The sequence below is a fragment of the Passer domesticus genome, chromosome Z (genome assembly GCF_036417665.1).
Source record: "Passer domesticus isolate bPasDom1 chromosome Z, bPasDom1.hap1, whole genome shotgun sequence".
Taxonomy (NCBI): domain Eukaryota; kingdom Metazoa; phylum Chordata; class Aves; order Passeriformes; family Passeridae; genus Passer; species Passer domesticus.
The window spans coordinates 64,058,049-64,070,282 of record NC_087512.1 but is presented as its reverse complement, the minus strand read 5'-3'; the positions used below and the strand labels follow the sequence as shown (position 1 = coordinate 64,070,282).

The window sequence follows — 12,234 nt, the reverse complement described above, 5'->3', positions numbered from 1 at the left end:
AGTAGGCATTGTGAAATGTGACCCCATAGATAAAAGGGATCTAATCCAGTAATTTATCCTTGCTCAGATCATATTTGAGCTTTTCTGCCCTGCCAGTACACTGTGTTCAGGACCTATTGCCTTGATGATATGTGCCACATATGTGACACACAAATGCAGAGCATTGCACACAACATTTTTCAATGCCTTGCCCACATATTTGCCTGTTTTTTTCTCAGTGTGGGCTCCTGACAAGCACACTGGCATGCAGATGTGTGGTGTGCACACAGGGAGAATGCCTGCCAGGCCTGGGACATACCCCAAGTAATGCTGATAAACTCTCCAGCCTGGGGATTGAGGGTAGTGCACAGTTACACAGTGCTCCACTCTTGGCTGCATTTGACCTGCATGCTGCCAGAGCTGCAGCAAATGGGAAAGCAAAAGATCTCCAGGTGCTTAAGGACCTGTGTTTTTTTCAGTCCTGCAGTCAATCCTTTGTGAAATTCCTCTGTATGTTCTTCTGTTTCAAATGCTTTGTATAAGCAGCACCTACAGAAGTTATTCAATTATTAATACACCTATTTTTTAAAATTAATATAAATGTTCCTCCATAAGTCATGACAAGCCTGGAGAAAAGGGCCCAGTAGTGTCCGGTGCAGTGCTGGATGTCTCATTTTGCAGAGCTTCTCCATCTCTTGCCAGTGAAAGAAAAGTCCATTTAAAACATAGCATGAAGGAGAGAGGGCAAGAAAGTGCCCTGATGAACAAGCTGTTTGGGGTCTGTAATGCTCTGTTCATGTGTCCAAAACTTGCTGCCAAAGGGAAGGTTTGTACTTAGCCCCTTAAAGCACTGTTCCCTTGCAACACTTCCCCAAAGGTGCACTGCAAGATGGCAAGTACGCGTCCTCTGACAGAGACCTGCCTTACCTTCTGCTGGGCAGGAAGGATCAGAGAGGAACTGAAGGAAGCTCATTGCCCCAACGGGGTCTCAGCCAGCCAAGCAGAGGGCAGGTACCCACAACAGCACCCTGCCAAGGAATGGTTCCTCCACACACACAGCTTGCCACCCAGAAGAGACAGTGACACTGTGGTGGCTTCTGACAGGGGAAGAGGCCACTGAGCTACTCACTATTTGAATCATCAGATCTGTCCCCTACAGGGGCTGCTGGTGCCACAGTGCAGAAGCTTCCTGGGGCTGAACAGGACAAACAAGAAAGCCAAGAGAAAGTGAGGATGCTTTGAGCACTTCACTCAAGTTAGTGTCATCTTATTCATCGTATTAATGGTACTCATTTATTGTGTCATCAAGGATGCATGGGAGTTCCCTTCCAATCAGCATTAATTTGCATACATATATTTACACAAAATGGATCTCAGCTGAACAACTCAAAACAGTAGGTCCCTGCAAATAAATCCTGGTCCACTGCCCTGTTCTTCCCCTCTGCCTCCACCAGACATACATTTCAAACTACACAAGAGTGTAGTTTCAAAGATAACTTCAAGTCCTGCCCCACTGTATCAGGGAGTCAGGGAAATCCATCAGGGAATATTTTTTACCTGAAAGTTCCCCATGTGAAAAAAAATGAGGCAATCAGGTCAAGCATGTGCAGTTCAGGGCACTTTTCTGCCAGCAGAATGGCTATACACACAGCTGGTTTGCATGGAAAAGGTTGCTAGAATAAAGCGCCATAACAGTAATGCATCAGCACTAACAGTAACACATGATCCAGATGATGGCCAGACAAATTTCAGGGGCGCAGTTCCGATAATTCTGCCACAGAATTAGCAGACTGTTCTCTCTCTGGATTAGGCATGGGTTTTTGCTCCCTAGATCTTGTTTATAAAGCTCATTCAAAGCAATGTGGAGGACGTCAAATGGTGGTCTTATCCACCCCACTGCACTGAGGCAGGATCAAGCAAACCTAACTCATTCTTGCTGACTGATTGTCTTGCCCTTTCCTTGTAAACATATTTTACTCTGAGCAGTGAAACTCACCCAAGGGATCAATATCAAGCATTTCAGAGTGTCTAAAGAAAATAATAAGCTAAGAAAGTGAGTTGGACTGCCTTAGTTAAGGCCAGTTTTCTATTTATCCAATTAAAGTTAATTTCCCAGTAGTATGGCACCTGGTCCAATGAACAAGTGTTAGAGAGACACATTGTGTGTGTAATATTCATATGCTTCCTGCTGATGCATGTGTCTGCTAATGAGTCTCTAAGTAGTCTTTTTATTACTCTTTTCCCTTTCTTTTAAAAAGTGGAGATACTTTTCAAAATAAGTACTAAGTCCATCTTCACATGTCTTGTGCAGAACAATGATGTGTTAGACATATTTTTATGACTAGAAACAGGTAAATAGTCATATATCCCCTGACTGTAATTTAAACAGTGTAAGTCAGTAGGGAAAAGCTATAATTGGAGTCAGAGTAAGTGAGGTGAAAATTGCTAGGTGGCAGTACCATCTGCATCTTGTTTTAATTAGCCAAGTTTATTGTCAGAATATAAAACTTTCTGCTATTCAAGTCCCTGGCTTATTTCAGCCATCAGTCCAAAGTGATTGCCACATGTCTGGGTAAGCGCAATTACTGATCAGCAAAGGAAAATTACCCTCCCCACTGATCGGGCTAACAGTAACCATGTCTAGAAGTAGGGACAAAAATATGACTAACCAAGATCATTGTCACATCTGCTTAGTGTTTCATGACAAACTCTATTAAGGCTAACAGAACCACTGTTAATTCAATTAGATCAGTGGTTGCCTTTGCTGGCCATGATGCATTTGGAAGACCAGCAACTGTAAGAGCTGCAGAGCATGGCAGGCAGTCCACTGCAAGGAATAATAGCATCATAAATAATATATTAAGACGAAGACAAATCTAGCATGCTGCAGTCAGAGCACATCAGGCTTATAGATGAATCCTGCAATATCACAAGGAGGTGGGGGAGGAAGAAAGTAGCTATGACAGGAAATTATAGCAACTGTAAATGACAGGGACTACAGGAGGGGAAAAAACTCATTAGGTCAGCTCTTTAAACAAAGTGCTGGGAAGAACAGGACAGCCTGCTGGCTGCCATGGGGAACCTGTGAGCCCTCATATTTATCCTCCTTAAAATGAAATAGCAGACATCGACTGCTGGATTTAAAGGAAGATGATAAATAATAGAAGATAACTGGCAAAGGCCTCAGTGGAAACTCACCCCTTTCTCTGGCCTGCAAGCCCTGCCCTAGTATTCAGGGCTTTCACCCTGTCTGCAGAGCAGGACAGGGATGGTTGCACTCTCCAGAGCAAGCAGGCTGCCCCTCCTAGACAGCAAACCCCCGATGAGAGGCTGAGGCCCTGCCCTGTTTTGGGGAAGCACCCTGCAGGGCCTGCGGGGGTGGCAGGCGCAGGTGGCTCCGGGCGGGTGAGCCCTTTGTTCCAGCCGCCACACCAGCACGGGGCACCACCACAGCCCTCACTGCGAGCAAGAGATTGTGAAAAGCCTGTTCAAGCCTCTTCCATGTTCACAGGAAAAGAAACCAAACCACCCTTTTGCTTCAGAGAACGGTAAAAGGTGCTGATAAGAGCTTCCTAAAGCAATTTCTGCATTTTGGGAGGGTTTTCTTTGCATTTTTTTAAAAATATATATCTATACAGCCTTGCTGCTAGAGAAAGGCATTCCATGTCAGAAAAAAAAAAAAAAAGAAAAAAAAGAAAAAGAAAATCCAACAAGAATATTTTTTTCCTTTGACTTCTGGAAATTACATAATCTTATCAATTCTCAACAAATACAATCTAAAATATTCAGACTTCAGATAGAAATATTGCTTCTGATAGTGCAGCAAACTGCAGATTGAGCTTTTATTAAATGCTGCCTAAATTGTCTGTGAAGTAACCTTTTACGAGATGTGGTGGTTCAAACAATTTTACAAAGAGCAGGAGACAAAGAGTTCCTTTTACACTATAATGGTTTCCTAGGAAACACTGCAAAATGTAACATGATATCTCTTTGTGGAAGTTCAAGGACTTGTGTGTGCTAGTGTGTGTTTCTCCTGACCCGCTTTTTTTTTTCCTTTTCTTGGAAAAAAAGTGGTGTACGGTATTGCTGGCCAATTTTACCTTTTGATGGTAGCACAAGAATAGAATGGGCCTGTACCACAGCAACCCACAGTCTGAAGGACATTTTCCTCTTTGATAATCAAATCTCTTCTCTAAACAGAAAAGAAAAATGTTGATATAGACCAAGTCTTTTTATCTGTAGCACTGTGGTTTCACAATAAGGAAAAAACAATGACTGAAAATGCCCAGAGTCAAGTTTCAGGTTTCAGATAGTCCTCATAGTTGACCCAGGGTATTTTCTTATCTCAGTGGAGCCTACAGTATACAACATATACTTATGGGATTAAAGCAGATATCGACAGCCTGCGAAGCTATCCAAAACTATTCAGAGATCTGGACATGTGTCTGATCTCCCTTAATTAAAGGCTAATAATCCACCCATCTAAGACAAACACTTTGCTCTTCCCTATGTACAAGCAGTGTGTCCTCAGAAATGCAAAGTTCCTAACCAGGACAACTCAGCTGTTTATCCAAACAGGAGGTAAGTGTCTGAATTTTCCTGGCATGCCTTTTCATTAGCTGTCTTACTCTCATAGATGCTAATAGTGATGTAGCATTAGATGCACTTCCTGTACATGTTGAAGACTGCAGAAATGTTGACGTATAAAACACTTTGCCCCAGCCATAGCTATTCTCAATACTTCAATATGCTGAAGTCCCTAGCTAGAGAATACAAGACCCTATGCAGTGCTGCTACTGTGCCTGTCACCCTCCCAGCTGCAGTCTGGGCACTCCAACCCATGCAACTCTGCCCAGAACTATGTCCAGTTACAAAAGCATACTGGCCCAAGTGCAGAAGCACTACAGCACTACATACAAAGCAACAGAGCCAGACAGACAGGGCCAAAGCTCCAGCATGGTTCAAAGCAAAAACACCCCACTTCTTGCAGGATATTTTACAAGCAGTTTCTTTGCAACAGACTAAATATAATTTCTGACTCCTAGGACTCCTTTTGCCTAGTTTGGAGAAAGGGCAAGCAAGTATTTCAGAAATAGTTGCACTGAATTTAAGCAGAGTGTCATTCACAGGTGACAGGGGCAGCACTGGTTGTTGTCCCCATCAACCTCAGCCAGCAAACCTCCCCGAGTTAACCAGACTTCCTCTTTGGAAAGCACACACCCAGTGCACTCATCCTGACTGCTGCGTCCTCACTCCAGTTACTCAGTTTTTTTTCCTTGGTCCTTTGTTCCTCAAGCAGAGTCTGGGACAATGGCAAGCTGCAGCGTACATGGTGATGTGTTTTTCTCTGGTCCTAGGAAAGGTCCCTGGAGAATTTCTGTTCTGCAGGTAATTGACAAATGAGGGAAAACTCACAGAACAGATCCAGAGTTTAGCTCTGGACTAATGTTTATAAGCACAGGATAATCCAAATGGCAGGTGAGCTAAGAACTGACATGTATTGTTGGTGAAGAAATGTGAACTTTGGTGAACTACTGTATTTGTCAGGTAGTGCAGAGAGCAGCATTTGGATCCAGATGTGCACTCTGGAAGAGTTGGAGTGCATTATAGCTGTCAACACAGACACTGACCCAGGGAAAGTCTTGACTTGAAACACAATTTTGCCCAGTGAGCTTTCTGTTTTAAAGCTGGGAGATTTCCTGGGCAGGGCCACAGGTCTCCTCCTGAAGAAACCACATAGTCAATCACATACAGAATGGTGCTGAGCTTCTTCCAAACTAACCGAGGCCAGACAGGCATTGATACTCCATAAGAACAACTGCCCTCCAAGCCAGTAAATCTAAAGCAGTTTTCTGACAGAGCTGAACAGGCATAAGGCCTTGCCGTGCCTATGAAGGTAAATTGCAGACTCAGGACCTGCTTCCACTTTCCTTGTTTATGTCCCACAAATTGTGTGGACATAGTTGGTTATTCCATGCGGCAGCCAGGTGCTGTACTAATGGGTGTGCTGGAAAGACCAAAGACAAAAGAATAGGGCCTGGCTGATGCACCCTGTAACACTGTTTTGTTCATCCTCGCTGTAGTGGCTTTGTTGTACTAATAGGATTAAAATGCATTTCACTGAGATTTCATGTTTGAGATCAGCAGGTAATTAAGCCCACATCGATGCAATACACTTATATAAACACTTTCTGAATAGAAATGCATCCCACTTACTGTCCTAAATGCTTTACTCAGAGTGCCCAGTTACTAAAGTTTTAAATAATTCACATCTACATTCAAATATCTCTTCTTTAGTCTAACTTGTATGTTTAAATATCTCCTAACTGTAGTAAACCTGCATTTAGAGCTTAAAATCCTATGCAGACAAACACAATTATACAAATCACACCAAATATCAGTTAGTGAAGAGAAATCTGATTTTCAGGAAAGGACTTTCTGAAATGGAGGAGTCTTGAGCTCCACAGGCTGCAATTTTGGTTCTATCTCCCAGTGTAACCAGCTCAACATAGAGATTGTTTAGATGGCCCAGTCCCAACCACAATTATAGCTGATACAAGATTTTACTTGATACACAGAATATGAAATGCATTACGCTGGCTGACAGAAAAATAAAGTCTCCAGAGTATTTGCTGTTAAATGCACATGCCATTTTGTGTAACAAATGCAACTCAATAGTAGTTCTTTTGTTCATCTTAATTTTTTAATTAAAAAGTCTACCTGAAGTTTGAACTACTAGCTCTAATGCTAGAAAGGACTTTACTTAGAATTGATCTAAAAGCAATAAAAACTAATTTTCTGTCTTTGGATTCTGTGACTTATATAAGAGAAAGGACAAACTCCCCTGACCTAGCTAAAGATGTATGAGACCTTTCCTCATTGTTTTAATTATGGAAATTAAAAGCTGCCCTATGAGCTCGGATCACTGAGGGAGTTTTTACACGGATTGGGCATGTCTGTGGGACTTTCACCACATGGGAAGGGGAGCACCTGAGAGTCACTGCCATTCCTGTGGCTGGCACTGCAAAACTCAGGTGCCATGAGAGTTTCAGGAAGGGGTACACCTTACAAACATCAGCCTCTCTGCAAAGCATGCTCCCAGTCATCTATGGTGGCTGCACAACCGTGGGCTTTGCTCCCTTCCAGCCCAGAAGTCTGCCTGCATCCACAGATCATTCAACCTGATTTGGAGAACACAGGGAACCTTCACGTATTTCAACAAGGGTTTGATTCAGGCTGTTTCTTTTTAAATCCTTCTTTTCTCTCTCCTTTTCCCCTTGTCATGCTTCCTGCCCTACTGGGACTACTTTGACAGAGGAGAATAGGCTGGGTAACATATTTTATGAACAGACAAAGTGAGGACTGAAGCCATTTTGTCCCAGCTACACAGCAGCAGGGACAAGGGCAGTCACAAGGTCCCAGGTCACTCTCTTGTACATTCTCCTCTGCATTGCCCAGCATAACTGGCAGGTTTGAGGAAAGGCACAACTCCAGAAGCCTGGAGAGTGGTAGCAGAAACAAAGAATCAAAAGAAGGGGGTTGAATGGAAAAGAATTCTCTTTTGTGAAGAAATTACAAACAAGGCAGGCACATGGATACTCCTGTTTCAAGCAAAAAGAGCCAGAAACAAAGCTGAACCTTCCCATAGCATGGAAGAAGAATAAGAAGAGGAGCTGCTGGTGTGAGAAGAGAATGAAAGCAGATTGCTGGCCCAGAGGGTGAGAGCCACAGGTCATCTGTTTCCAGAGGGGTTCACAGAGCCCCCAGTGCCTTCTCTGGTGAGGTATGTTTCCACCAGCTACAGGCTGGGCACAAGCTGTATCACCACTTTACACCAGCCCCAATTGCCCCACAGCTCCTGCCCTGCCCTTGGCATGATGATCACAGGGCATCCTGCTGCCAAGGCACAGGCAGGCAAATGGGATGTTTCCAGCATCAAGGAACTTCTGCTTTCAGAAACGCTCCTGTGGCAAATTAATCATAAAACACCAACTATACTAACTAACTAACTAACGATGCAAAAATCTATATATAAATATTCATGTGGTTTGCGTATATTATATATAAGATGAATTAAGGTTATATTAAATATATTTTATGTCTATTAAAAAGACCCCTCTTGGGACTATGTGCCAAATTAACTGCTAATATTCAGTTTTTGGTACAATAGCTTGTAACTTGTTCACAGCAGTGGGGGCTTGCAAAGCTACCCCAGTACACTGCATCCTGGCTGTGGTGGATGTGAGGAGGGACCTCCCTTCTCCAGAAGAAGTGCTGCTGCTGGGGTGCGGCACAGCAAAGCACCCAGGAGTCTGAGACCTCGCCTGTCCCTCAGAAATGAAATATGAAAGGCACCATCATGGGAGGAAGTAACTCTGGGGGCTGGAGGACTTGCAGCAGCAGGCTCTTCAATAAGTAGGGTAGGAATAGATGGTGTTAAAAAATCTGCTACCTTCCCACAAAAAACTCCAAAATCTTATGAGACTAAATTTAAGTAATTTAAGAGAGATTGTGTGGTTTCACTTATGCAGCTAATTAAAGGTTACCTCACTTAAAGGAAAAATAATGGTGTAATATTTAGAGCAATAAAAATGATAACTGATTTGTTTCCAAATTGTGCCAAAGACAAATAATCCACAGAGCCAGAAAAGTTTTTTCCCCTACTCCCCTGTGGAATGAGGACTGCAGGCAACCAGCTGCCTCCTGCCCAGAGGGCTGATGCTGGCCAGAAGCAATTAAACACTCAATTGTAATTGGGTCTTGGTGAAGATGCATCTCTAATCAGTCATCAGCTGTACTGCGGCTGTCAAAGCAGCTTGATGTTCTTCACTTAGCCTTCCCCTTCATTTATTTGTGGAGGGTTTGTATGTGTTTATTTTTATTTTAAGTGCAAGCTAGTGCCAGGGCTATTACCTACAGCTTTTTCAGCTGCTGTCGCTTTCCCAGGTCTGTTCTGTACTCCTGGCTACAGAGTGGAGGAAAAGTCTGGCAGAATGGGACCCTGAAGTCGACAGCATGACTGGCATGATGCACATGGCAATGCCTTTCTTTTCCTGCTCTCTTTTCCTGCTGTGTGTGACCCTCAGCACAGAGGATGAGGGTACTTGCCATCCCTGAGCAGCAGCTCTGCCAAGAGGGCCTGGAAGGTCTTCAATCCCAGCAACTTGGAGTTGAACCACATCCTTTTCCTCCTTCCTCTTGTCTCAGGATGTTTTCAGTCCCTTTTGTGACTGTGGCTGTGCCAAAGAGGAAGCACTGGAGAGCTGAAACACCCCCCAACACAGGTTAGCCAAACTATTCTGAGCAGCAGCATGGACTGACCAAGATAAACTCAGGCCCTCAGACCACATAAGAAGGTCTTAATTTTTAATATATATTTGTGTGTGTTACAGAAACCAGATGTATTCATATGCTCTCAGGACAGCTGAGGATGGAAGGCACCTGCAGATGCCATCCCATCCAACTCCCCTGCTCAAGCACTGTCAGCTAGAGCCAGCTGCCCAGGACAACATCCACTTGTGTTTTAAGTAATTCAATGGGTGGAGACACCACAGACTGTTTGAGCAACCTATTCCAGCACTAGATTGCCTCCACAGTAAAAAATCGTATTATGTTTAAACTGAATTTCCTGTATTACAGTGTGTGCTTGTCCTGTCACTGCATACCACTGAAAAGAGCCTGGCTCCCTACCATCAGGTATTTGTATATTTTATGTGGTTTTTTTTCAATACCCTATGTGTTCAAAGGAAAAATGAAAGCAGACAACTGTAACTGAAACAAGAATTGAGCCAAATAACACCTAAAGAAAAAGAGGCAAACCGCCAGAAAAGTAAAAGTGGAATACAAAACTACATGGTAAAATACATAATAAGCTTATCTTTCCACATATAAGAGCATCAATATTTGTTGTCAGATGCCACCACACTTACTCAGATTATGTATTTGCATATGTCCTAAAGTATGTTTTTCAGCCATCGTGAAAAGGCCTTTCACTGGCCTAACACCACAACAATCCCCCACTACATTCCCAAACCTTACACTGCTGTAAAACACATCTGAAACTTCAAAATGAGAAGGTGTTAGGGGCTTTCAGATGGGGCAGAGAGGAGCACACGTGCACAGCCCCCTGCTCATGGCACTTCCACAGCAGCATCAGTTCACAACACCCACCTGGCTAAGGCCACTGTGCTCCTGCAGGACAGGACCTGCTGACACATAAACAGCAGCAAACAGACTCTTGCTGAGGAAAATACTGGACAGCCCTAAGCACAAGTGCACATTTACCCACATCCTTCCATGCCATTAATGCAGGTAATGTTACTGCAATTAAAAACCATGCATTTTCCAAGAAACCACAGTGTGGTAACCCAGCTGCTTAGAATAGCATATCAGAATAATATCTGTGTGGTAAGTACTGGTGAATAATAATGTTTTTAATGGTAAGTACTTCATGTACCATTCTGTTTTGAAGGGCTTTGTACATTAAAGAATTTTCCTTCTAAATAGTTCCATTTAATTTCTTGGTTTTCTTTTAATTCAATGTGAAGTACTGGTATGCATAAGCCAGAATCAGGTGCTTTTATTATCCTCTGGGTAAAGGATTACAGTAAAATTATCACAAAATCTCACTGAATGTCATTTGGAATTTTTTGGACCTTTTTTGAACCCACCTTCATAGCTACATCCACCACATTACCACTTGATCAACTTCTGGTGTATTTACCATTAGCTAAAGGACATTTCTATAGGATATAGCAACATCAAGTGTGACCAACCCTTCTGGGTAGTGGGCATTGCTGTACACTACCATGCTGCATCTCAGACTTCTCCTCTCAGTGGTTCTTTACACCTTATTAAATCCTAAACTGTCATAAGTTGAAAGGGCTTTTGGAAATTTTAGCTCCAAAACCTCATGCATTTCCTAATCTAATCTAATCTAATCTAATCTAATCTAATCTAATCTAATCTAATCTATGTATAGTTTGGATGATGGAGAGAAATAATGTAATCTATTATAAGAAATGAAAGTTCAAGGGAGATTGAGGTTATAGTGTCTCTGATTTTTGTGGTCATCCAGTACTAGTTTTACATTTGGGAGGAAAAGGCTTTACAGACAGCTTCCTATTTATTGGTAACATATAAAAGAAAAATATTTGCAGGTGAACCTAATCACAGAGGCTTTAAGTTGCTGCTTTATACAGAAGTAACACCCCTTCAGCTGGCAGGATACTGAACAGGAGGGCAAATATCCACCATGTGTGGGAGGCTTAAAAGCACTGTAGATAATAAATGCTAGTCAAGCAGGTACTTTTTTAAAAGTATAAAAAATCATTATTCTGCCTAAAGCTTTCCATTTCCTCAAAAAGTTCACAAGGGAGAGTTGGAAACTAAAATTTCTACTTTTATGTCCTACTTTCTTACAGACTCTCCTTTTTTGATTATAGATAAAACAATTCATTATTTTAGGAATGCAATTTCTGCCTCTTTATGTACATGCAAAATGACTTTATTCTAATAAAACATTATTCTGTTTGTATCATCTATTGACATCTCTGAAGTCTTTTAAGAACCATGGATGAAAGGTGCTATGCAAGTGCCAAGTACATCATAAATTATTAAATATTTCTTCAAAATCTGCTTGCTCAGTCTGCATTTCATTGGTTGATGCCAGATTTCAGAATAGGCTATACAAAAGGCCTTTATGAAACTTTGCCCTCCTCAGCACTGCCTGTGCTGTGCAGGATCAGGCAGAACCAATACATCAGAATTTATGCTGTTTTCTGCAAGGAATTGCACACTTCTTGGGGAGGAGAGGGAGAGGGAGAGGGAGAGGGAGAGGGAGAGGGAGAGGGAGAGGGAGAGGGAGAGGGAGAGGGAGAGGGAGAGGGAGAGGGAGAGGGAGAGGGAGAGGGAGAGAAGAGAAGAGAAGAGAAGAGAAGAGAAGAGAAGAGAAGAGAAGAGAAGAGAAGAGAAGAGAAGAGAAGAGAAGAGAAGAGAAGAGAAGAGAAGAGAAGAGAAGAGAAGAGAAGAGAAGAGAAGAGAAGAGAAGAGAAGAGAAGAGAAGAGAAGAGATTATTTGCAATTACTCCATTTGAGTCTGTGTCTCTCCCTGCAAGGCAGGGTTCCTGAAGGCAGTGAGGTTAAGAGCAAGCACCAGCCGTGTGCAGCCCTGCCCTCCCGCTCTGAACAGCCGTGCCTGGGTAATGCAAATTATGCTGCTGCTGCTGGGCATTTAAGATCTATATGAACAAGCTG

The 12,234-nt window shown here is 42.7% G+C and overlaps 1 long non-coding RNA gene across 1 annotated transcript; it reads left to right on the top strand.

The window, feature by feature from the left end:
• Positions 1-3,416: 3,416 nt before the first annotated feature.
• On the top strand, positions 3,417-11,574 carry LOC135291463 (uncharacterized). The gene is made up of 4 exons (XR_010354256.1): positions 3,417-3,534; positions 4,500-4,560; positions 8,926-9,263; positions 9,372-11,574. It is a non-coding gene; the product is annotated as an uncharacterized LOC135291463 (long non-coding RNA).
• The last annotated feature ends 660 nt before the right edge of the window (positions 11,575-12,234 follow it).